The following is a 25,826-nucleotide window of genomic DNA, read 5'->3' on the forward strand; positions in this document are numbered from 1 at the left end:
GACCTATGCATATGAAGCCAAAATTAGGTGTGTTTTTTTAAAATCAAACTGAATTTAATGCAAACATTCTCCTCCCCCCTCCAAATTCCATTGCCAGTAAGAAAATACGTAAAAAATTTAAAAACAGAGATGCTACTAAAAAAATTCTTCTTTTTGGCAAGCATCATGAAAAGCAAACAAAGACATATTTGTTTGAAGGATGAGTCTAGAGAAATAAGTTTGCATTCTGCAGGGACTGCACAGTGTCCCCAGCAAAGAGGCCGCCAACCAGGTATGACGTGCTGTCAGACCAAATAATAAGTGTGAGTCAGAAAAACAGAGTTTGTCTGCATCTGGTGCTCCTATGTAGAACAAGCACACAGAGAGATGCACAAGCAGAGTCCCCCCCCCCCCCTTCTCTGTAGTTTGACACCTTTGCCAGAGAAACAGGAAGGAGAATGAAACCGTGATTCAGGACTGACGATTCAGAGCTTTTCGCTCCGAAGGAAGGGGAGTGGAATTCTAGAAGCTGTGCACTGATGCAACGGCACTGCAGCACTGCAGACTGAAATACAACAGAGCACACGAGCTTTGGCACTTAAGGGAGCCGTCTAACTGCTGGATGGGCAGAGGATTTTTTTAGGTGCAGAAATAACCCCGTTGCTTCGTGCACCAGACACAGAGGGACTAACTTGTAGAAACAAACAGAGACGATACAGATATATTCAGCAAATAAGAGAAAGGCACATACAAACACAAAATGCTTTTTCACGTACACTTCTTACAGCAGAAAATAACTGGCTAGCAAGGACCCCTTGAATAAGGAATGATGACTCAACATATTCCTTGAAGCCAACGATCCCCTACGGGGCCAAATCATTACGATGCAGCTATAGCCGCATGGAGTCAGTCATCACCATCATTAAGAGGTCTAGTTTGCCTTCCTTACCCCTCTCAGCTCAGGCGCCACTGAAGACACCTAAGATTAACACCACCTTAACAGGAGTTTATTACTGTAGTGTAGCGAGCAGACTGCTGGGATAACCCAGGCTGAAATCCCCACTCAGCCATGAAGCTCACTGGATGACCTTGGGCAAGTCACCATCTTCTAGCCTTACCTACCTCTCAGGGTTGTTGTGAGGAGATGCCACACTGAGGAAGGGTGGAAGCAATACAACACCCCCATAATCAAATGGTTGTGTGAAGAGGTGCTGCATATTGGACTCTCTGAGGACACACAACTGCAAAATGAGGAAGGCTGCAGCCTTTAACTGGCAGATCAGCTGGCTAAAGTTTTTATTGATTCATCAGAGGGAGTAATTTTATTTGATAAGGCTGCGAAGGCATTACCTGTTTGCTTTAAGGATATTTTAGCTCTGGTTTGTTACTGTAACAGATAACAAAAAAAAAGGAAAGATGACCAGTCCCGTCTAACAAAGAATGGCAGCTTTCTTCTTCTTTTCCATTAGCTCCTTTGGCATATTAAAAAAGGCATCTATAATGAGGTTTTGATAATATGCCCATGTGTTTAAATTTGACTTATTAATAGATTAATCAGTTAAACATCATTTGATTAATCAACCAAAACTTCTTTAATTGGCTGATAGTGCTAAGCATGAGACAGTGAAATATTTACTTCTGCAGTTTATCCAGAGCAAGCATGCAATGCCAGTCAGTTGAAGCACGTTTCATCTGCAATTATAGCATCACCGATAAACCTCACCTCCAACCTTATAAAGCCAACAGAGCAAGCAATCATAGAGAAAGGCAGAGCGATTTTGCCCAAGGCCACACTAGCAGAACTCTAATCAGGTCAACTATGCCCTGCAGGACCATTCCGCCACCTGAGATTCTCAATGTCTCCCAGGAGATAGGGAGGTTTAATCCTATAATCAATTTCCAACACTACACAGATACACAATGCAAGGAAATGAATGGGACAAGCCATTTTAAAAAGTGCAGGTCCTTATGAGAAATTTATGACAACAACAACATCACCCTTCATCCATAGATTTCAGGGCAGTTCACAACATAAAATCACAATATAAAAACCACAAAGTAAATAATAAAATTAAGAACAACCACAAACCTAGCCATCAAATTTTATAGAGACTGACTCCCACCCTCAAAATCTGCTGTCCCTATTTACTCCCAGACGGTGGATTGCTTTTGACACTGGGGAAGGAGAGGTTTAAAGAGGCCTTTCCCCTTGCTGTCATCTAAATACCCGTTCCCTGCAAAAAACCCCAACCTCAGTCATTGACCAAAGTTTTTATCTTGTATTTTTATGTTGTGAACTGCCCCTGAGATCTATGGATGAAGGATGGTATACAAATTTAATAAACACATAAAATAAATCTTGTGTGATATTATGGCACTGCATAGGGCCACTTTATGAGCCTTATAGCTGCAGGAGTCTTCAATCTACTCCACGGTTATTTTGACGGGCACAAATGAAATGGAAAGCGATGATGGAATTCTTGGGATTTAATCAAGAAAACCCCAAGTAAAGGCATAAAGTAAATACTGGAGAAGACTCACAAGGGTCCAGAGGAACTCCTTGGGCACACCCACATCATTTCCTCAATGGAGAGCTGGAATATTCCTTAACCATGGGTCAAAGATCCATCTCAAGAACACACAGAGATTCTTGCTACAGCCTTTGATGGGGAGGGGGAAACCCCTCATGCTACCTAAGTGTGGAACCCACGCTAGGAGGAGCTACAAATACTTGAACCACAATGCCTCTTGGTTGCTGTGAAGCAAGGGGGAATCGCTTTTACATGACAGTGTTCTTTGTGCGATTGTGGGGACTTGTCCTTTCAGACGGGGCATCTGGTTCATTCATCATGAGTGGAAGTTGCTCAACCCACAGTGAGTATCCGTTATGGCAGCACGCACGATTACAAGTTTTCCTTGGAGTGAACAGATCAAATAATCCATTGGACATAAGGAAAACAAAGGGGTTTGACACAAGGAAAATAAACCCACCAACTTCAGGGATTCCCAAACTCCACAACACCACGGACCACTTGAAAATTGCTGAGGGTCTTAACAGATCACTAAAAGATTTCTCTGCCTGGTGTAGCAATTGTAATGTGCTGCGCTAGATGCTGTGTGATCTTTAATTCAGTTTTTACTGACATAGTGTGAAAGAAGCTTGCAGGCCCCTGAAAGTTCATGGAGCACAGTTTGGAAACCTCTGCATTACTATGTTAAAATAAAGAGCCATTACCCCAGGGGTCCAGTCCCAATGACATTTGAACAGCATTTCTTAATTCCAAGTAAAATGTAGCCATTTGGGTGGTGGTGACCAATGCTAGCCAAATAAGGAAGTGGCCCATATCAATGCTGTATGCCTGGGTTAGCAACTTTTTCTAACTGTGTCCTTCCTGGTCCTGCTACCCAAACAGCAGCTTTGAAATGGGAATATTTTGAAAATGTGCTGCTCACATTTTAATTTATCTCGCAGCTGTCCTTGCTCTGAGTCAATGGTAAGGTGTTGCATATCTCCTCCTGATCGCTACCCCAACAACCAAACTGTTCACCTAGAAAGGAAATAAAACAAACTGAATAATCAGATAATGGGGGACCAGAGGAAGGCGTCTGCACCATGAACGAAGACTGTAAAATTTGGCTAAACCTCTGGGAGGTTTAAAAAGCAAACATCTGGGCACTTCAGGAAGGCTAGAAGAGAGGGAGTTCAGAGGCAAGGTCTGGAAGGCAGGTCCTGTGACAGCAGCCTTAAAGGAACTGGGAATCTAAGGTTTCAGTCTTGCGAAAATAAAATGGCGGAAAGAAGGACATATGCTGACGAGACATAAATATTTCAAAGGATGTCAGAAAGAAGGAGGAAAGCAAGTTGTTCACTGTTCCCACAGAGAGAAAACAATGGATTCAAAAAAGCTTAAGATGGGCTTTAAGAAGAATGGGGAAAGGAAATTTGCCCGCAATGCTATCCAGCAAGGGAACAAGAATGTGGAACCCCATTCCCTGGGGAGCACTGGTAGTATAAGGACAGCACATCTGGGCTAAGAGCACACGTTTCAATGACTCATGGGACCCTTAGAAGATTAGACCAGTTCATGGACAATAAAGCTATCAGACCCAATGGCTATATTCCAATACCATGGTCGAAGGCAGTATGCCTATGGGACGCCTGAAAGCAGGACTGAGATGAACAGCAGTGTAATCAACCAGTTGCCTCCAGGAAGCCCAGCAGTGAGACTCAAAGGTGGTTTTCCTCTCCTACTGTTGTAGTAGCCACATTGTATTCAATGAATTTGTCTTTGTTCTCTTTTCAAACAGTCTAAACTAGTGGCCACCACATTGCACAGCTTCGATAGTTAAGTAGTGCTTGTTTACACATCACCCAAAAAAGAGAATGTGTATGTATGTGTATTCGCATAAAATTAGTATAAAATAGAAATTCAATGCATCTTTCTATAGCATGGAAGCAGAACCAGGCACCCTGTGTGGCTCTTCAATCTGCTGTCTGTTCAGGGGCTGTTGATGGGCAAATTTAAGGCCCTCTCTGCTCTCCCTTCCTATTGCACTTTATCTTAAAACTGAACTCAAACTACGTAAGCAGCCTTTCAAAGACGGAAGATAGAGGGCTGCCCCCTGATCTTCCCTCCAAACTGAGGGCTTCCTTCTGCAAAGATGGCCACCCAAACTCCCACATCCACCAGCATGGGTGCCAGGTCATCAGTGGTGATCCTAAAACTTTTTACTGGTGACCACCTGCCCCTTGATCTCAAGAATGAAGCCTCTCATCTCTTGCTCCCTGGGTTTTTTTAACATTCCTCACACACATGGAGAAACTGCCTGCTGATATCAGTACCAACATCATTTGCTTCATGGCCTAAGAGTTCTCCCTGTCCCCTGCAGATTCCAATAAAAGCACTTATCAGAGAACATAATATCTGGAATGCCAAAGAAATGTTGGCTGATAAAATCAGATTGTTGCAAATGTTTCATTTTGCATTGATTATCGAGCGAATCAATTTATGAATTGTAGAGTGTGACATTTAAAATTTCACTGCCCCAAGGGTGATTCTTCTTGCGCAAGCAGCTAGTGCAAAGAACATCAAGGTGCGCACTTCTAATTGTGTGGGTGCTTATGCAAAGCTTTGCATATCTGTAAGTGGAATTATGATGTTCCTGCCAATGGATCAGCATTTTTGAGCTCTTTTTCCCACTTGACTGTACCACAAGAGAAGAAGAAGAAGAGTTTGGATTTGATATCCTGCTTTATCACTACCCGAAGGAGTCTCAAAGCGGCTAACATTCTCCTTTCCCTTCCTCCCCCACAACAAACACTCTGCGAGGTGGGTGAGGCTGAAAGACTTCAAAGAAGTGTGACTAGCCCAAGGTTACCCAGCAGCTGCATGTGGAGGAGCAGGGAATTGAACCCGGTTCACCAGATTACGAGTCCACCACTCTGAACCACACTGGCTCTTTATGTTACTTATTTATTTCAGAAGATTTATAAACTGCTCACGCTATAAAATATCTAAGCAATGTACAAAAAGCAAAAAATAAGTATGCAACAACACCAGAAATAATACATTTAAATGACAGAACAGTCACAGTAAATGATTGGTGGAGTATTATTATTATTATTAGTCAGGAAAGCATTGAGCAAATTAAAAAGAAGTCTGAAAGAGTGCACCTGAACAAAAGATTGTCGGAGCATGGCCTCTCTCAGAACTTGATCCAGTTCTTTAATTCCTACTCCTGCTACCTTATTCCTTGCTGTGGCCAGTAAAGCAGAGGCTGTTACAGCGCTTAGGCATAAATAGTAAGTGTTCATCTACTGCATCATTGCTCAGGACTTCCCTTCCATCTGTCTTTTGTCCTGTTGCGTTTGGGTTTTACACAGTACTGTGTGATCGTGATATATTATGCAGATTAAGGATATTTGCATACATCTCCTCAGATCTTCATAATATAATCTGTTTCTATCATTCAGGTTTTCAAATATCACAGGAACTGTCAACAGCGGAAAGGCAGATTAAAAAGGGACAGATTTTTTTTGGGGGGGGATACTTTGAGGGGTTACAATGACAAAGACTTGCAACTTGGATATCCAAGACGCGGGTGGCGCTGTGGGTTAAACCACAGAGCCTAGGGCTTGCCGATCGAAAGGTCGGCGGTTCGAATCCCCGCGGCGGGGTGAGCTCCCATTGTTCGGTCCCAGCGCCTGCCAACCTAGCAGTTCGAAAGCACTCCCAGGTGCAAGTAGATAAATAGGGACCGCTTACTAGCGGGAAGGTAAACTGCGTTTCCGTGTGCGGCTCTGGCTCGCCAGAGCAGCGATGTCACGCTGGCCATGTGACCCTGAAGTGTCTGCGGACAGCGCTGGCCCCCGGCCTCTTGAGTGAGATGGGCGCACAACCCTAGAGTCTGTCAAGACTGGCCCGTACGGGCAGGGGTACCTTTACCTTTACTAATCTCTGTGCCAGATAGTACCTGGCCTTGTGCAGCAAACCAACAGAGCATCTAACCTTCTAGTTACTGTATATATGACTCCAATTTAGGTGCATACCTTTGTACTGTACTTGAACAGATAAGAATCATAGGAAGCTGCCTTATAGTGAGTCAGACCATCGGTCCATCTGTCTCAGTGCTGTTTACACTGATAGGGGGATGCCAGATATTGAACCTGTGACTTCCTGCACACAAAGCCGTTTTCCGCATACATCCTTAGTGCAGCAACCCTGGGACATGATATTGAGAATGCCAGGCTTTGCTGAAATCAATGAAACACTATCAATGGACAGGACTCTCTCGTCTACAATGTCTCCTGGGGAGCACGGATTTGCAGGGCCAGCCCTCCCATGAGGCAGAGTATGGCAGCTGCCTCAGGCAGCAAATTCTGAGGGGCAAGAAAGGGCTAGAAAGGTGTGCCATGGGGTCTGCCCAGCAGCCCTAAGCTAGCTTGCTGCACTAGCATGGCTGGCACACCAAGGGGTGACCTGAGTTAACCCACCTCAAGTGACATGCTACACCCACTCCACTGGGGTGTGGTCCTAGATCTGAGGAAGAGGGGAAGCATCGGTGGCATTTCTTGCCTCAGGCACCAAAGGGTCTTGGGCCAGCCCTGTGAATTTGCCACTATCATTCACACCTTGGAAACATTTCAGTTAATAATTTATAATCCAGTGTTCGGAATCAACCAGGAGCCAGGCGCATTTTACACCTGGCCTTCAATCACTTACGACCAAATGAGGATGCTTGGGTGCCAGATGTCTCCACCATCTGTGGATCATTGGATCTGGACTGTTTTCACACACTAATGCCCCATCCTGTAGAATTCTATCAGTTATATTTTATCTGCACAATCGCACAATGAATTTCTGGAACCCAATTGCTTTTTCTGTGCAGCACGAGCAGCCACCATTCAGAAAAAGAGGTCGGAACAGGCATATATATATGTGTGTGTGTGTGTGTGTGTGTGTGTGTGTGTGTGTGTGTGGACTGTCCCTGGATCAAGTGACTTTTCTTCTTTAAGTTCTCAAAGTTCCTAACCTAGCTCAAGGTTGTCATCTGAACAAGCCAGACACTTAACTGAGAATCCATCACAGTCAGTCCATCCTTTGAAAAATAATACTTGAGAGCCGTCTTACGCCAAAATGGCAACTAAGGATTCTGCTTTGGCAACTGCAACCTTGGTTTAAGGAGCCATGTGGCACCTAGATGATATACAGTGGTACCTCGGGTTACATATGCTTCAGGTTACATACGCTTCTGGTTACAGACTCCACCAACCCAGAAATAGTACCTTGGGTTAAGAACTTTGCTTCAGGATGAGAACAGAAATTGTGCTCCAGTGGTGCGGCAGCAGCAGGAGGCCCCATTAGCTAAAGTGGTGCTTCAGGTTAGGAACAGTTTCAGGTTAAGAACGGACCTCCGGAACAAATTAAGTACTTAACACAAGGTACCACTGTACCTGAGTTTCCAACACTGTTAACCATATAGAAGTGAAAAGTGCCTGGTGAAAAGTGCCATCGCATACCCTCTGACGGGAAAGGGGCGCATGCAGCATGTGACATTAGTGCTCAGGACTGTCCCAACACATGTTGCTGCTTGAGGCAAGGGACAAGAACCCCCTTCCACTATTCCACATACAGTAGCAGACTGGGGTCAGCAGGCTAGTTTAGGAGGTGCATGAGAAGCTGTGCAGCACATACAGGTAAGCTCAGCAGCAACAGTTGTAGGCGGAAGGCTTCTGGTGTTTGCCCTGACATCTGCCACCTGAGGCAAATCCATCATTCTGCCTTATGGTAGGGCCAGACCTGCTGGTGCTGTTTGCTTTTGCCTTTCAACCCTGAAAGAGCCAGTGTGGTGTAGTGGTTAAGAGCGGTAGTCTGCTAATCTGGGGAACCGGGTTCGCGTCTCCGCTCCTCCACTTGCAGCTGCTGGGTGACCTTGGGCCAGTCACACTTCTGTGAAGTCTCTCAGCCCCACTCACCTCACAGAGTGTTTGTTGTGGGGGAGGAAGGGAAAGGAGAATGTTAGCCGCTTTGAGACTCCTTGAAGGGAGTGAAAGGCGGGATATCAAATCCAAAACTCTTCTTCTTCTTCTTCTGAAAGGGCATTCAGGACAGCTTACAAGAAAGTGCACACAGGCACACACGCAACAATCCCTCTCATTAAAATATCACCCAAATAAAATAAAAAGCAGTGTGTGTGTCAGAGGGAGAAACAGGGCGAGAGTGACCCTACATAATTCCAGTTAATCTAAAGATCAACCAGGTATACCTGTAATAATTATCTCTGAATTTAGACGAGGACAGGTCTAAATTCTCTCCATGACAATTTCACATATATATATATATTTACACACACACACACACACACACACACACACATATACATATATGTATATATATTCCACATAAAATTCTTTGAAAAAATATAATAACATTTTAGCCTGAGGCTGCCTCTTTCCCTCCCTCCTTCCCATTTTAGCTGGAAAGTGCAGAAACTGTCATATATGTGTAGAAATGTGGCCCCAAATACCTGTGATGACATGTCATCCCTTCCAGGTAAACTGTATGAGGCGAGGAAAAGATGTCTGCTCCCACCTTTCCAGCTGTTCCAAGTGGCCTACAACCTGAAAAAACCGAGGCAGGGTGGAAGAGTCTAAAAGACAACTCTCAAGCCAGATTCCAAAGCAGACCACATTCCAATCCATTTAATCAGGATCTGTGAATTGGGCACGTTTATGTTAGAATGCGGGACACGGGTGGCGCTGTGGGTAAAAGCCTCAGCGCCTAGGGCTTGCCGATCGTAAGGTCGGCGGTTCGAATCCCCGCGGCGGGGTGCGCTCCCGCTGCTCGGTCCCAGCGCCTGCCAACCTAGCAGTTCGAAAGCACTCCCGGGTGCAAGTAGATAAATAGGGACCGCTTACTAGCGGGAAGGTAAACGGCGTTTCCGTGTGCTGCGCTGGCTCGCCAGATGCAGCTTGTCACGCTGGCCACGTGACCCGGAAGTGTCTCCGGACAGAGCTGGCCCCCGGCCTCTTGAGTGAGATGGGCGCACAACCCCAGAGTCTGGCAAGACTGGCCCGTATGGGCAGGGGTACCTTTACCTTTACCTATGTTAGAATGCAGACCTGCCCACCCTCACCTTCCTAACTACTGTACACTTTTTAAAAATATATTTTTTTATTAAAGAGTTTCTTGGTTTACAAAAGTGTGTGCATTGTCCTTTTTTCAGGTTGTAAAGTCTTTTCTACAGCTCAGTTACGCTTGACATATGCATAGCTGTCAACTTATAGATTTGAAAATAAGGGACCAGCAGCCTCGAAAATAAGGGATCAGCAGCCAAAATAAGGGATTTTATCCAAACAGCTCCTTTCCTTTCCCCCATAACAGTCAATCAAAGGAGCTTCCAAAACAAATCCAAAAGCCCCCCCTCCCACCATTGTACTCAACTAGCTCCTTTCCTTTTCCCCCACCATGTGCCCCCGCTCCAGACAGACCTTTTCCCCGGCCAGGGTGAGTGGGCAGTCGATGATGTATTCATATGATTCTGAGAACAGGTATGTTCAACTTCTGAGCCCCTCCAAGCCAAAGGGAGAAAGCCCAGCCAGCAGCCAAACGAAGCCTCAAGCGGTGGTTCCCACAGTACAGCAACCCAGCAAAGGGGATGCAGCAAGGAAAACCACCGTCACCTCTCCGCTGGGAAGCGCTGAGCAAAGGCGAGTCCCCAGGCAACGCGGCCGATTTGATCGCACAAGGCATGCAAGCTCCACCCCGCAGTTGTTCTTAGACTCCTTATTGGGTGAGCAACACAGCCAAGCAACACAGTTGGAGCCTCCCTCCTCCCTGGCCGGTAGGGAGGGAGGGAGAGGGGCTGCTTCCTTTAAAACCTGGGAAATTTAAGGGACATCATCAATAAGGGAAATGGGAAATGGCGCTGTGATAAGGGAGTTTCCCGCCAAATAAGGGACGGTTGACAGCTATGCATATGGTTTCTAGGTTTTGATTGTGTCAGTAGCTGCATGTATTTAACTGATGGGTGCCTTCCTTGGGTTTATCAGGAGCGACATGTTTCACACATAGCTTTATCCAATTTACCTAATTGTGTGTCCTCTAGGAAAGACGGTGCTGCCATTTCTCAAAGTGGTATTGCCATTATTTATCTGCAGAACGTTATTAATCAAGAAGGCAGAAAAGGATAGGTCCATCAATACCCTTCAGTGCCTGTGGAGCAATGGCAAGAGGAGGCTATTGCCTCCATACCCTGCTTAAAGTCTTCCAGATGCGTCTGGCTGGCCACTGTGGAAAACAGGATGCTGGATTTGATGGAGCTTTTGTCTAATCCAGCAGGGCTCTCCTTAAGTGCTGAGCAAGAATGTAGGAGGCTGAACGTCTCCAAATATCCTGGCTCCGCACCGAAGCACCACTGGCTGAAGCTGATCCAAGACGTTATGACAAGAGGAGCTTCCAGCTGCAGTCCTATGCACGTTTACTTGCAAGTATGCCCCCACTGAATACTCTGGGGTTTACTTTTGAGTTAATGGGATCAGATTGCAAGGATACAGTTGCAATAAACCCTAACAATTAAAAATATATATAAAGTAGGTAGATTACCCGTTACTTGGATCCAACCAAAATGAATTTAGAATCTGGGTGTTAAGCAAGAATGGAGTCTCACCATACAAGTAGTGCTTTAACATCCAGAATTTGCCAAAGGACTGTTCCTAAACCCAGACAAAGCTAGTAAAAATGTTCCATTTGCAGCAATCTTTGTACCAGAGTTTGGATTCTGTATGCGTACCTATAGCTGCATACTGGGAAGTAAACGCTCTTGATTTCAGCGAGACTTACGGTACTTCTATATGGGTATTGTCAAGGACCACAATTTATTGGCTTTAAAATGTGGCCTATTGATTTGATTTTGAGAAATCAGATTTTTAGTTATTAGCGGCTAATCCGTATAAAGGTCTATGGCATGGATGAGGAACCTGTGGTCCACCACATGTTGTTGGACTACAGGACCCAACAACCACGACCATTTGCCATGCTGAGGCTAATGGGATTTGGAGTTCAGCAAAAAACTGCAGAGCCACAGGTTTCTCACCTCTGGGCTCTATGGCAACAACCAGTGTAGAAAGCCATGCACTGCACTACGACTGGAGTAAAGGAGATGTGTTAAGAAGCTGAGTTAGAAAACCGCTGATTAAGGTTTGATAGCTTACCTAGATGCCTCCATGATGGAATTGTGGGGTTCAGGAAAGCACTATCCATGAACAGTTCTGCGTATATGCCTGCTTCAATTATTTAATTTTCAAAAGGGCACTGTAGCAAGGCCTTCCTTCCATTACCAGCATCACATTATTTTTTCAAGTGTTCCCTACAGTCCATTTAGTGCTGCATTATGAAGTTATTACCATCAATAATTAAAAGTCCATTGTTCAAAATAAATGAACAGATGAAAATTTTGAGGTCGGATCCATGCTTCAGTGAGGACACACGTGTGAGTGTCTGTGTATGTGTTTTACAATTCTCCCTTGGGGAGAATCTTACATATGCAATGTACATTTCACCACGGAATAAATAATGATCAAATACTCATGTCTCTAAGCTGGCTGTGTGTTTGTGTGTGTCACATTAGATGCTCATTAAACAAAATTAATACATGTAGTTTTTATGACACCTTTGAGTAGGCAAAGCAATTTATATTCTCAGACAATTTCATTCATTCTCGCAGCATCTCTGTGCGTTGGGCAGGTCCATTTTATTATATTTCTTCAATGCAAAGAGAGAGAATTCCACAAAGAAATGCTGGAATTAGATCCTGTTCCAACCCTAAGCCTCCAAGTATGTCATTATACTTTTTTCCCCTCCTTATTTCTCTCCTTCTGCCATGTATTTCCCCCTTTTAGAAATAGCAGGCATATGATACCCCAAATGTTCTCCCCTTGTCCTCACCTGCATAGGAACAGATGACCCCTGTTGGTTCAGACCAAAGGCTCGTCTTGCTCAGCATCCGTTCTCGCAGTGGCCAGCCAGATGCCACTTGGAAACCCACAATCAAGACATGAGCACAACAGCGCTCTCCCCACCTGTGATTCCTCGCATGCTGCCTCTGCATACCTAATGCACTAATTAGAAGTAGCACAGTGCTCACAGCTTCCTATCACGTAAATTCACCTCATGTCGCCCCCACCGTTATCGCCTATTAGTGGACACATTCTTGCTTAGCCAAGGGATTTTGTGATCTGCCTTGCATCCGTGCCTCGAAGACTCATCTGCAGCAAGGGCAAGTGAAGGGGCTGGTTGGGTGAGAAAACGAACTCTTGCAAAATGGGAGGGGTTTTCTACCTTCCGCCTTCTCCTCTTCCCTCTTGCCCAGGGACAGCACACCCAGAAGTAGGCAGTTGCATACCTTGGGGTACACAAGGCAGCCAATGTTAGAAACTCAGATATACAAGCTAGGCGCCACATGGCTCCTTAAACCAAGGTTGCAGTTGCCAAAACAGAATGTCTAGTTGCCATTTTGGGGCAAGACGGCTCTCAAGTCTTCTTTTTCAAATGATGGACTGACTGTGATGGATTCTCAGTTAAACGTCTGGCTCGTTCAGACGACAACCTTGAGCTAGGCTAAGAACTTTGAGAACTTACAAGAAGAACCATCACTTGATCCAGGGACAGTCCACATATATATTGGCCTATTCCCACCTCTTTTTCTGAATGGTGTCTGCTCTTGCTCAGGCTGCACAGAAAAAGCAATTGGGTTTCAGAAAATCCCCCCGATTGTGCACATAAAATAGATAGAATTCTACAGGATGGGGCATTAGTGTGTGAAAACAGTCCAGATCCAACGATCCCCAGATGGTGGAGATGGCAGGCGCCATCCTGGAACCCAGGCATCTTCATTTGGTTGCAAGCGGTTGAAAGCCAGGAGCTAAATGCGCCTGGCGCCTGGCTAATTTCAAACACTGCAAGGCACAGGAGAGACAGTGTGTACTAAAACCTAGTACACTTGCTTCTGTGCTCCGAATGCATGTACTGTGTTTTAGATTGAATGGGGACACACATAGCGGAGGGAGAAAGGTTGTTTTCTGCTGCTCCAGAGAAGCGGACACGGAGCAATGGATCCAAACTACAAGAAAGAAGATTCCACCTAAACATTAGGAAGAACTTCCTGACAGTAAGAGCTGTTCGACAGTGGAATTTGCTGCCAAGGAGTGTGGTGGAGTCTCCTTCTTTGGAGGTCTTTAAGCAGAGGCTTGACAGCCATATGTCAGGAGTGCTCTGATGGTGTTTCCTGCTTGGCAGGGGGTTGGACTCGATGGCCCTTGTGGTCTATTCCAACTCTATGATTCTATACCCAAAGCCTCAGTTATCAGGGTCTTGGTGCCTTCAGGGTGGAAGTTTACAGGGAGGGTTCATGCCCAGCTCTATCTTGCGTGGTACAAGCACCCTGCAAACTCAGGCTTGTTGTCCTTGAACTGGAGAGGAGGAGAGCGAGTGAAGCTTGGACCTTCTGCCAATCCCACTGAGCTTAGACTCTCTCCCCTAATTGCATGGGCATGTCTAGGAAGCGAACCCAGGACCTTTCACACCCCAAATGCAAACGATTCCCCTAAACTAGGGGAACCTGTGGCCCTGCAGGTACAATTGGGCTACAGTCCCTGTCACTCCTGCAACTGGCAATGTAGGCTGGGACTGTGGAGTTGGGAATCCCAACAACTGGAGGGCTATCCCTAACCTAGGGGAATTATTTTCATGTTGGGTGGGAGATGTCCTGGGCTCTCTTCCTAAGCAAACCCATGCAAATTGGCTTGGGGGAGCAGAATGAGGGCCATAGCTCTGTGGGATTGGCTATGAGTCCTTGCTTTACATGCAGAATGTCCCAGATTCATTCCCTCATGTCTTCAGTTAAAAGGCTCTCACGTGATACAAAAGACCTGTTCTTCATAACCCTGGAGCGTTACTGCCATTCAGAGTAGATAGTACTGGGCTTGGTGGAAAAAATAGTCTCACCTGTGTAAGAGAAAGGGAGGCATTGGGCCTCCATTTGCAAAACTGGATGCAGCTACTGGTGTCCAGGAAGGGATGTGTAAAGGGGTGTTTAATCAGGAACACTTGAGAGGTGGGGATGAGCCTTAACTGCCACTCCAGGCACAGACTGCTCATCTAACAAAAGTATGGATCCGACATCACTGTTATCACCAACTGTAGCTTGTTGCTATTGCTGTCACCATAACTGAAAATAATCTTAAAATACTGACATATGTAAGGCAGCTTTCCAAGGGTAACTGATACTGGGAGATCATCTCTTGAAATAATTGTGGTCAGCTCATCAGAAAACTCCATTCATGGTCACTCAAACATGCAAATTATACTGGGAATTTTTAAGGAAAAGAAATGAAATATTGCCGGATATCACAATCCCATTATTTATAAGTCTGCATTAAGAAGTATCTAGTGTTACAGAACTGCAAAGCAGAGAAGCAACAATAAAAAGAAAAGATTATTTATAGGCTTCTGCATGAGCAGTGGTACGTAACTTGAACCCAGATTCTAAATCATAGTATCCCTTTCCCACGGAATCCCCTACCAACCCCTTCTCCTGTAGGCTATATACAGAGCAAGAATCCCCTAATAATTCTTTCTGGTATCTCAAGTCAAAAGAATCAGGTAGGAGAAGATCAGCAAAAACTCTTTCCAAGACCATCTGAAGAGTTGCTGCGGGACATTCCTGGGCTAGATGAGCTGATAGTCTGACCTAGTCTTAGGCAGCTGAATGTGTTTTCAATGGTTCTTCAAAGGTTTATAATTTTTTTTTGCATTCGCTATAGATAGAAAACAATATCACTGGGTTGGATCAAGGCTTAGCAATCAAAAGAACTGAATTAGGTCACTGTCTTGGTCTCACTTATTTCAGTGAGTCTACTCTAAATAACCTTGCTCTTCATTCTATAGAAGATGGCAAGTGAGAAGTGTGAGAGGACACCTCCCACTGCCTCAACATCCCTATGCTTGCCAGACTGGGCTTCTTGTATGTCCTACAGGAGAGGAAAGTCCATGTGAAACCCTGTATTTCTGCAACGCGCCAGTGAGCAGGTATATATAAGAAGTCCACACTAGGAACTGAATATCCCTTATCCCGTACCTTTAGGTTCCTATCTTTGTTGGCCAGGCAATGGTCCCACATAAGGTCCCACAGCAGTTTACAGTTCTTAGGGACCAATGGTGAGATTCCTTCTGAAAGGCTCTTCAACAATCCATGCAGAAAAAGGTCTGTCTACCAAAACCACAGACTCGCCACTATCCATGAGGTTGAGAATTCTAAGGAATCGTCAGCAAAGACTGGTGAAGCCCAGTTTTCCTTGGCAAAAGTCAAGCCGACTCTCCTTTAGCATGTTTTCTCATGTCTTTTGTGATGGAAATTGAATTTCCCAAAATGCGCAATGGACGTCTCTTTCATGGGAGGCCATAGAGGGAATGCATGAAATGTGGCAGCTATTTGGGAAAGGCGACTCATCACATCCTTCACTATTCCTGGAGTGGGGGAGAGGGCATGCTGATTTAAGATCTGTACGTGTAAAGGGAAGGGGAAAGCCATTTGGAACAGAGGCAGAGAAAGGGCAAGTTGAAGGTGAAAGCAGACTGGGGGTGGGGGTGGTAGTGCTGTGTCCCACTCTCTCTGGGGGCTTGATGTGAGGCAGCAGATCTGTTGCCTCGTTACTAGGAATGTTTAATAAGCTGCTTGCCTCCATCTATGCTCTGCTTGTATATTTGTAAATAACCCAAATACTACAAAACAGCTTCCAGTGATTTCTCCTTTCCAAAGGAAACCAAAATCCGGACAGCATTTGCCCCTGCAATATCTCAGTGACTCAGACAAGTTGGGAGCGCTTCATTTTTTTGGCCTATCACTTGCACCAACTTGGTGTATATCTACTGAATATAAGCCTCACTTTTTTCCAAATTCTGACTGTGAAAAGTTAAAGTGCAGCTTAAATTTGCGACCTTACAAAAATCGGCTTTTACGATATCGCTGCTGAAACAGACATACGGTAAAACGGAACGGGTGTGAGTACCTGCGGAATTTTAAGGGAGAGGCTTATATTTGGGTCTTATATTTCTCTCTCCCCCCCCCCCCCCGAATTTTAAATGTGCAGCTTATATTCAGGTGCGGTTTATATTTGGGCCAATACGGTATGTATGTTGTACTAAAATAGGATCCCAACACGAGAAGGAAAAACAGATCTCACTTTTAGGGAAGAACGTCATGAAAACGTGTCCCATAGTCTGAAAAACCACAGTAGCTGAATGAATACCTCAGGAGGCATCTAGCAATTACTCCTGTAAGGTAAAGGTAAAGGTACCCCTGCCCGTACGGGCCAGTCTTGACAGACTCTGGGGTTGTGCGCCCATCTCACTCAAGAGGCCGGGAGCCAGCGCTGTCCGCAGACACTTCCGGGTCACGTGGCCAGCGTGACATCGCTGCTCTGGCGAGCCAGAGCCGCACACGGAAACGCCATTTACCTTCCCGCTAGTAAAAAGGTAAAGGTACCCCTGCCCGTACGGGCCAGTCTTGCCAGACTCTGGGGTTGTGCGCCCATCTCACTCAAGAGGCCGGGGGCCAGCGCTGTCCGGAGACACTTCCGGGTCACGTGGCCAGCGTGACATCGCTGCTCTGGCGAGCCAGCACCAGCGCAGCACACGGAAACGCCGTTTACCTTCCCGCCAGTAAGCGGTCCCTATTTATCTACTTGCACTTAGGGGTGCTTTCGAACTGCTAGGTTGGCAGGCGCTGGGACCGAGCAACGGGAGCGCACCCCACCACGGGGATTCAAACCACCGACCTTTCGATCGGCAAGCTCTAGGTGCTGAGGCTTTTACCCACAGCGCCACCCGTGTCCCCTTCCCGCTAGTAAGCGGTCCCTATTTATCTACTTGTACCCGGGGGTGCTTTCGAACTGCTAGGTTGGCAGGCGCTGGGACCGAACAACGGGAGCGCACCCCGCCGCGGGGATTCGAACCGCCGACCTTTCGATCGGCAAGCCCTAGGCGCTGAGGCTTTTACCCACAGCGCCACCCGCATCCCAATTACTCCTGTAGCAGTTGGCTATTCAACCACTTCAACAACAAAACCACAAGCAAAGCATTTCTAACAGCTCAATCTTAAAAACAATTGCCCTTATCAAAGGAAATCCATATACAGAGGCAACTTTCTGACCCATGTTTCCCCATCTGCATTGTATTGGCCATCCAGGCCCCCCCCCCCCCGACCTTAGGTTAAAGAAATGCACATCCCCTGTCCTAGGCCACTAGTTGTTTTCATGCATTATAAGTTGACTATGATGAGAACCATAAGATCTAGAATCTTTCTCTCTTACTTTGGCAGGGAGCCCCATTGAGTTCAATGCACCTGACTTTCAAACAAGCAGCTTAAAAATCACACCTTGAGCCTTATAACGTGCTGGGCGCTATTCTGGATTTGCCCCCCACAAATTCCATACGTCACCAGGGTGCCCATCTGCTCCCAAATGGGTATTGAAGCTGAAAAAATGATGAAAAGAAGGAGAACAAATTCTCTCCGCTCCTACATGGAAAAAATGCACCAGTTGCTCATGAGCAAGCAGCAACTCCTCATTGAGGGCAATGTGGGGAGGGAGATTCTCATTGGGAGAGATATTGAGTTTGTGTATTTTAAAACTAATTTGGGCTAGACATATTTGGACAGGTCCAGACACATACATGAGTATTAAGATGGCAAATGGGGTGAAAGCTGTAGCTCAGAGCACGAGCCAGTATAAATTAAATCGAAGCCAAATCAGGGAAGGAAATAGACCTGGCACACACGTACCCTGGAATTTGTACCGGTCCCCTGAGACACATTTTGTGCGTGCACAGCTGTCCCTAAAATCAATATAGCCACTGTAGAAGTAGTTATAACGCACACATACACATCCTAAAGCAGCAATTCTGAAATGGTGTGCAGGGTTGAGCCTCGAGAGAAATGCCAGTATGCTGCAAGAAAGAAAGAAATTAAATCACAGCTCCTGGGAACTCAGAACACCTTGGCTGCTCGCTGTGTCTCTGGGTGAGTCACTGGCCTGGCCTGCCCGCCTTCAGAATCAACCTCAGCTAGGACTGAGTAAATCTGCCACACCTTCATTGGGTATGATGGGACCATTTGGTCACTACCAAGGAGAGGCCCTTTTCTGTAGCAGCACCCTGACTTTGTGCCCAAGAGAGACCTACCTCACACCTTTCTAACTATCTGTTGGGAACCAGGATAAGACCTTGTCGTTTACTTGGGCTTTGGTTGATTGATTTTGGTAGCTTACAGCAGAATCCCCTCCTTCTCTATTCAAAAGCAAATCCTATTGAGTTCAACAAGGCTTTACTTCCAGATATGTGGGTACAGGACTGCATCCTTAATTTACTGCAGTGTTTGGCTTTAGTCTCAGTCATGCTGCATTCTCAGTCTGGACTGTAGACACGATCTATTGGTTTCTGAAGTTTGTAAATTTGTGGTGGTGTTTTTATTTGTTGCTATGCTCTCTTGTTTGTTGCCGTTTTCCCTTATGATGTTTTTTAATGAAACTTTGCTAGGTAGCCTTGAATACCATTATGGCAGAAAAAGTGGCATACAATTCTTTCAAAATGAATGAACGCATATTATTGCCCAATATAATTATTCTTCCTCAGGGAAATTATTCTTTACCAGGGCTGAATGTACTCCTCAATCAATCAATAAATCCCTATTAAAGGCAACCTTTGAAAAAGCATCTATATATTATGCAGTTTGAGCAAATGAGTATAATTTATTTTTACTTTGCATGGAGTTTTCTGAATTTATTGCTGTTTTCATTTGGGTCTAGTGCTCACAGGGCAGAGACAAGGATCTATGGAGAGCATTGAGTTTTTTCTGGAAAATTATTCAGCCCTCCCTCTGGCTTCTGAGATTTTAGCAGGCTTTGCCCACAACATCTTGATACCCCTTGGGGCTATAAACTTCTAAAACAAAACAAAACAAAAACAAAACCCTAAGGATGTGAAAGCTGACCCTGTCATTAAGCTAGATTCTGAACACAGTCTCCCATTCTACACTTTTGCTGTGATTCTGGAGAACTGTGGCGTGTGAATGCACGCAGTCCACAATATACTTTTATGCACATATGATGTTGCCCAAACTGTCTCCTGTTCCTTGTAGACAACCTTTGAAACACTTGGTCACAGTTGCTCTTTATTCCTAGATACTGGGCTAGACAGAGTGCTGCTTAAGCTGCTATGGCATTGTTGTGTATTCTTAGCACTTTTCTTTATTTTGAATGTGGTCCACTACATTATTTGGATGAGAAGAATGCTGTGAATGAGCACCTGCATCCTCCACCCATTCCTGTCTTGGTCCAGGACAGATTTTTTGCTAAAGGGCCACTGAGGCAGCAACAGGTGATGGCTGGTCTACATACCAATTGCTTTACAGATAATCTCCTCTCTAAACGAGTTTCCCTCGGCTTCCTTAAAATCATAACCATGAGGCATGCCAGACTGGATCATCAAACTCTTGAACCTGGTGCCGGTATCATGTAAGGGTTAGACCAGTGGTTCCCAATTAGGGGTCTGCGGAACGCACCCATGGAGTCCACAGCCCATCCCTTGCCCTCCCCCCAACTAATTTTTTGACATTTTTGCATGGTAATATCCCAAATTTTATGGTTTGTGGTTGTTTTTTATATTGTATACCTAAATCCTTTGCTTATTAGGGGCTATCCCACATTTTGTTCAAAAAATTGCTTTGCAGAGGTAACTACCATAGAGTTATCACCAATTTTAAAAGTAGGGGGTCTCTAGCTTGGCTTTTGAAAAATAGGGGGTCCTCAGTAATTAGCTAATTGGGAACCACTAGGTTAGAGAAAGGTGCTAGAATCCCACAGGAAACAAATGTAAGATAACATGCCCTTATGAAAGCCTCATCTTAGCGCAGATTCTAAAACATATTATCTCCACTGTCAGAGTAAATGTACTTCTGAATATAAGTTGCTGGAAACTGCAGAAGGTGAGAGCGCTATTGTGGTCACATCCTGCTTACAGGCTTCCCATGGGTCACCGTGAGAGCAGGATGCTGGACTAGGTAGACCACTGGTCTGATGTTCTCTTATGTTCTTATTCTTGATCTGGGCAGCCTTGTCATCCCCAGAGATACAAAACAAACAAAAACTTTCAGTGTACTACATATTAATCTTTAGCTAAGTAGCTACTATACTCAGGAAGTTCTTACCAATGCACAAACTTGCAAAAAATATGTGTATGTGTCAGAGTGAGTGTGAGAGAGTAAAGGTAAAGGGACCCCTGACCATTAGGTCCAGTTGTGGCCGATTCTGGGGTTGCAGCGTTCATCTTGCTTTATTGGCCGAGGGAGCCGGCGTTCAGCTTCCGGGTCATGTGGCCAGCAGGACTAAGCCGCTTCTGGCGAACCAGAGCAGTGCACGGAAACGCTGTTTACCTTCCCGCCGGAGTGGTACCTATTTATCTACTTGCACTTTGACGTGCTTTCAAACTGCTAGGTTGGCAGGAGCTGGGACTGAGCAACGGGAGCTCACCCCATCGCTAGGATTTGAACCGCCGACCTTCTGATCAGCAAGTCCTAGGCTCTGTGGTTTAACCCACAGCGCCACCCATGTCCCTTCAAGAGTGTGAGAGAGACTTATCCCTTATTTCATTACTGAGGGGTATTTGCCTAAACACCTTTAAGTGGGACATATTTTTTACTTTAAGAACTGGGCTGGGATCATCAAGCTGCACCATCGGGTGCAGATTAGGTTAGGCTAGTTTCCTATGTCTTCTGATCCAAGAGAAGGAAGAACTGGCTAGCAAGGAAGCTGATAATCAAAGCAGAAGACAACATGACAGAACCCCAGTTAAATGGGTGAATCAACATAAAGCTCAGGTTGCAGCAGTAAGGTGGAAAACAAGTACTGAAGGAGGCATTTATTCCAACACTTATGAATAAGGCTCAATGTTTCAGCAGATAAAATGAACCAGGACTGAGGAAATGGCTTTGGAATAGTAAGAGCAAGAGGACAATCGCTGACATGTGATATGGTGTGAATGTGTGTGTGTGGGGGGGGGAACGGAACTGGTCAATGTTAATCTCTTTGATTATACTAAATCTAGTATTTTAAAGACAGTTTACTTTCTATCTTGACACTAAAACACCTGAACCCCATGAGACCACCCAAGACCACTGTCATCATCCCTACCATCACCTGAATGCCAATTTATGTTCATGGCTATTTGGACATAAGAAAAAATCCTTCATGATTCAGATTAGCTAGTGGCCTCAACATTTGTCTTGTTTTATCACGTTTTTGTATTAAGCAACTTATTTTCTAATGCTAGAGTAAGTTGAAACTGTATGTTTCGAAGGCATCTGTTCAAAATTGCTTTCTGCTTGTGTCACAATGAGTTTGGGATCATGTGGCTTAATCTACATCGGTGGGATCCTGCCTTGAGGCAGGGCTTAATGATGACCCTGTCTTTGGTAGTTCTATGGTTCAGAAACGCCATTTATCACAGTGTCATTAACCTCACTCCTTACCTTGCAAAACTCCTCTGAGCAAACCACTGGATACGTTTATTCCAGTGTATTCAATATATTTCAATGGTCAGGGAGTGTAACAGGAAGGTAATCAATAACGAATGGAAACTGCATGACTGGCATGGATTGTGTACTGTTAAAATGAGCCTGGTTAATTAATGGATGATTGCAACTTTAAAGTAACTGGGGAAAACCAATATATATTAGGACCACGTTATAGAAAACAATATATTAAAACAAATCAGATCATGGGGATAGAAAGTTGGCCAATTCCACAAAACATAGCTTCTCCAGGTGCTTTGGGGCACACTATGGAGGAGTTACACATGTCTCACTGAAAGCATCATTTTCCTCTAAATTGGAATGAAAGCAGAACATGTTTGTAAGCCAAATTCTTAGCTACATCAAATCCCACTACCTACTTCCAAGCAACTGAAATCCAGTTCTATTTACAATGATGATTAACCATTGACAAAGCTGCCTAAGAGAAGAGGAACCAATTTATCATCATTTCCAATCAGAAATAGATTCTTTCTGAAAGAAAAAAAATGAGTCAAACACAAGCCAGTGGATTTCATCTGGCAGTAACTGGAAGAAACTTACCAGTTGACGTTACCAGTGATTTCAGCTGGGAGATTCTTACTGACTAAATATATCCATATATTATATCATTCAATGTGGATATCCGACTCTAAGGAACTGGCTTAAAAGAATAGGTTTTAAAGTCTGAGGGCAGACCAAACAAGGATTTCATTATCATGTGAGGTTTGGGTTAACCCCACACAGTCAAACATCAACATGTAAGAGAATGTCAGCATCCTGCAAACACGTGCTACTAACCATCTCCTTGACATGTTAACCCATTGGAGAGCATTGGAAACATTAAGTCCTTGAAATAAATTTGCCACTCCCTGAAGCGTGCTGCAGTAACACAAAATGATAGGTGTAAACCTGTAGTGATATCTAGTTACAAAAGATTGGGCCATTGGATACACATTCCACCCTAAAACCTATTCAATATGAACTGCAAATAACTTTTAAAATAATTAGAAAACTAATTAACTATGTTGACATTGTCTAGAGGGATCAAACACCAGTCTGGTGCACCCAAGCAGCATGGACCAACAGACAACACAGGGCTAAGATATCATTTTAAAGGTTTAGGATGAAAGGAAATCATCTGGCTAGCACCACATGACAGCTGTTGACTTCCAGCTGGACAGATCAGATGCCCAGATGTCTGTTTGTCATGAAGTATACTGGTGATGGCTCTTCAGTATGACAATGATGAAGGGTCATTATATCTCTGGGGCTATAACAAGGTGCTGAATGCATCTACTCCATGACAGAAACAGTTCATTTTTCTAGATGCTTAACGCACTCCAATGAGCATTTCTCAATGTGATAGGACTACGGAGGCTATTCCTTGTGGCAGTTAACTCCACGCAGCAAACCAGGTGATGCTGGTTGCTCACTACATAATTCAGCCCTGACTGGGGCTGAAATTGTGCTGCCACTGCAATTTCCTGGGGTGGCAGCTTGCAGCGACACAGAGAGAAACTATACAGTGGGGCCTGAGCCACGCGGCAAACCAGGAAACACAGCACAGCTCACCATACAAAGTCACTGCTACAAGGAGGCATCTTCAAGAGGCCCCCACAAGGCATATTGCACACCTATAACAAAGGTATCTGTAATTTCCATTTATTATTAATACTTTATATGGAATCTTAGCTTTGCACTGTGATTTCATATCTCACTGGCCCTTACAGTAATTTTGCAAAATGGGTTATTGAATCATTTCCATTTTGCAGATGGAGTCTTGAGGCAGAGAGAGAGAGTTACTTTCTCCAGCAGGGCACCCAATGGGCCCATGGCTTTTGAAACCGTTTTTCAAGTCCTCACCTTTCATCTCTACTGGGCTTACTGGGCTTCATTATGTTTCTTCTGTGATGTAATCATGCAACCGTCTTTTACAAAGGGGGGGGGGAGAGAGATTCCTATGGACATGCGGGTGTTTCCTTTTGCTACCTCCACGCCAGAATCAAACAGCCTTGAAATTCTTTCATTTGATAAAGACACTGGGATCGCTTTGAGGATGCTTTTCAAAAGCAACTGCACTCAACCACGTTACTAAATAAATAAATAAATAAATAAAGCCTGGCTTTCTTAAGAGGAATTGCTTCTCTTCCCTCATCGCCACCACCAGCAAAAGCCTAGATGATTGGCGTGAGGTCCTAATGGATAGGCCCAAGCGACACAGAGAAAATACACAGCCCATTAAAGACAAAAAAAAAAAAAAACCCAACTATAACCCCCCGCAAGAAAACCTGTCCTGTAAAAAATCTGCGCGCTTTGTAACGAAGATCTCTTCCCCTTCCCGTCGGAGTCCAGGGAGCTGTCCGTTTCAGCACCACGTTCCTAAACAGCTCTCCCCCTTAGTCCAACGCCGCAGAAAGACAGAGCGGGTGGGGGGAGAGGAATAAAAACCTCAAGCAAAAGCGGAAACCGAAGGAGGTGATCAATTTATGGGGGCCGGGAGAAGATCTCAAAAATAAAACACCCTAAATAACATTCCTTTTCTTCCACCACTCCTCGATTTAACCCTTTCCCTGTAAAACACAGTAGACAAGCATTCCCCCCCTCCAATGACGGGGAGACGCCGGCGACAGGAGAGCGAAAGCTAATCACCTCCGCCCCCCCCACAACCCCATTCAAAAGGAAAGTCTTTTGGGGAAGCCGCTGTAACTCCTCCCTCTCCGCCTCCCATCCCCACACCCGGTAAGGTGTCTCCGATGGAGCGCAGGACGCCAGGGTCATGAGTTCGCACGGCGGAGGAGAACGCTGCAGTGTGACAAGAGGCAAGCAGCGCTTCCCTAGGAGTCGGCGCGCAAGAGACGAGAGCGCGAAGCGGCCACATCTCCAGGCCGTCCACCCCCAACCCCCGCGCCCCACACCTCCCTGTCCCACCTAAGAAACCCAGATGCATCCGTACCCATCACCCTGGGCTCTTGCAACACGCTGAGCAGATGTAGATCGGGAAGGCAGGCGGGCGATCTCTGACTCCTGCAGTCTCTGTCCCCATCCAGAAGGGCTGCGCCGCCCGCGCTCCTTCTCAGCACCCCCCTGCCCAGCCCTTTGCAACACAATAAAACAAAACCGATGTACCTTTGATCTCCAGCAACGTGGATCCTCTCTCTCCCCCACCGGCCTTTCCAACTTCCTCTAGTCCTCCACGCCCCCTATGTCCTCCCCACATCGGCTGAGTGGACACAAGAGGCACAGCGAGGCGGCGGCGGCGGGGGTAAGGGTGGGGGAAGAGAGAGCGCCTCCCCCACCCTGGCTCCAGCCAAGGAGATTTCCAAATAAGACAACCCCCTGCTCCTCCTCCTCCAAACTCAGGATAAAACTTGCCGTCCTTTCACTTCGTCCACCGGGAATGCGTTGGGGGGGGGGGAGAGAAGTGTGGGGGTGTATAATGACAGCTCTAAGTTAGTCCCCTAATGGGAGGAAGCCTCGTTCTCTGTTCCTCTCCCCCCTCCCTGGGACGAAGAAGAAAAAAAGATCAGGGGGGAAGAGATCGAGACTGGGAGCATGGGGGGGGGGGAGGGAGGGGTGAAGGAGGCTCTAGACCCGGAGTTTTGCGGAGGATCTGGGAGGGAGGGAGGGCTTTGGGGTTATTTGTTTTTCAATCTGGGGCTCAACGAGTCCCGTGTGAAGGCCAATACAGACTAGAGGGCCCGGATTCAAGGATGAGGGAGCCTTGC

The 25,826-nt window shown here is 45.6% G+C and overlaps 1 protein-coding gene across 1 annotated transcript in view; it reads right to left on the reverse strand.

Moving 5' to 3' along the window:
- The window catches only part of SCN8A (sodium voltage-gated channel alpha subunit 8), a 107,504-nt gene extending 81,984 nt beyond the window's left edge, over nt 1-25,520 (reverse strand). Inside the window, exon 1 of the mRNA XM_077923944.1 lies at nt 25,228-25,520. The gene's annotated coding sequence lies outside the window, so the exon portion shown is untranslated. The remainder of the gene's footprint in view (nt 1-25,227) is intronic.
- Between the last annotated feature and the right edge of the window lie 306 nt (nt 25,521-25,826).

This window comes from Podarcis muralis, chromosome 2 (assembly GCF_964188315.1).
Source record: "Podarcis muralis chromosome 2, rPodMur119.hap1.1, whole genome shotgun sequence".
In the NCBI taxonomy this organism is placed as follows: Eukaryota; Metazoa; Chordata; class Lepidosauria; order Squamata; family Lacertidae; genus Podarcis; species Podarcis muralis.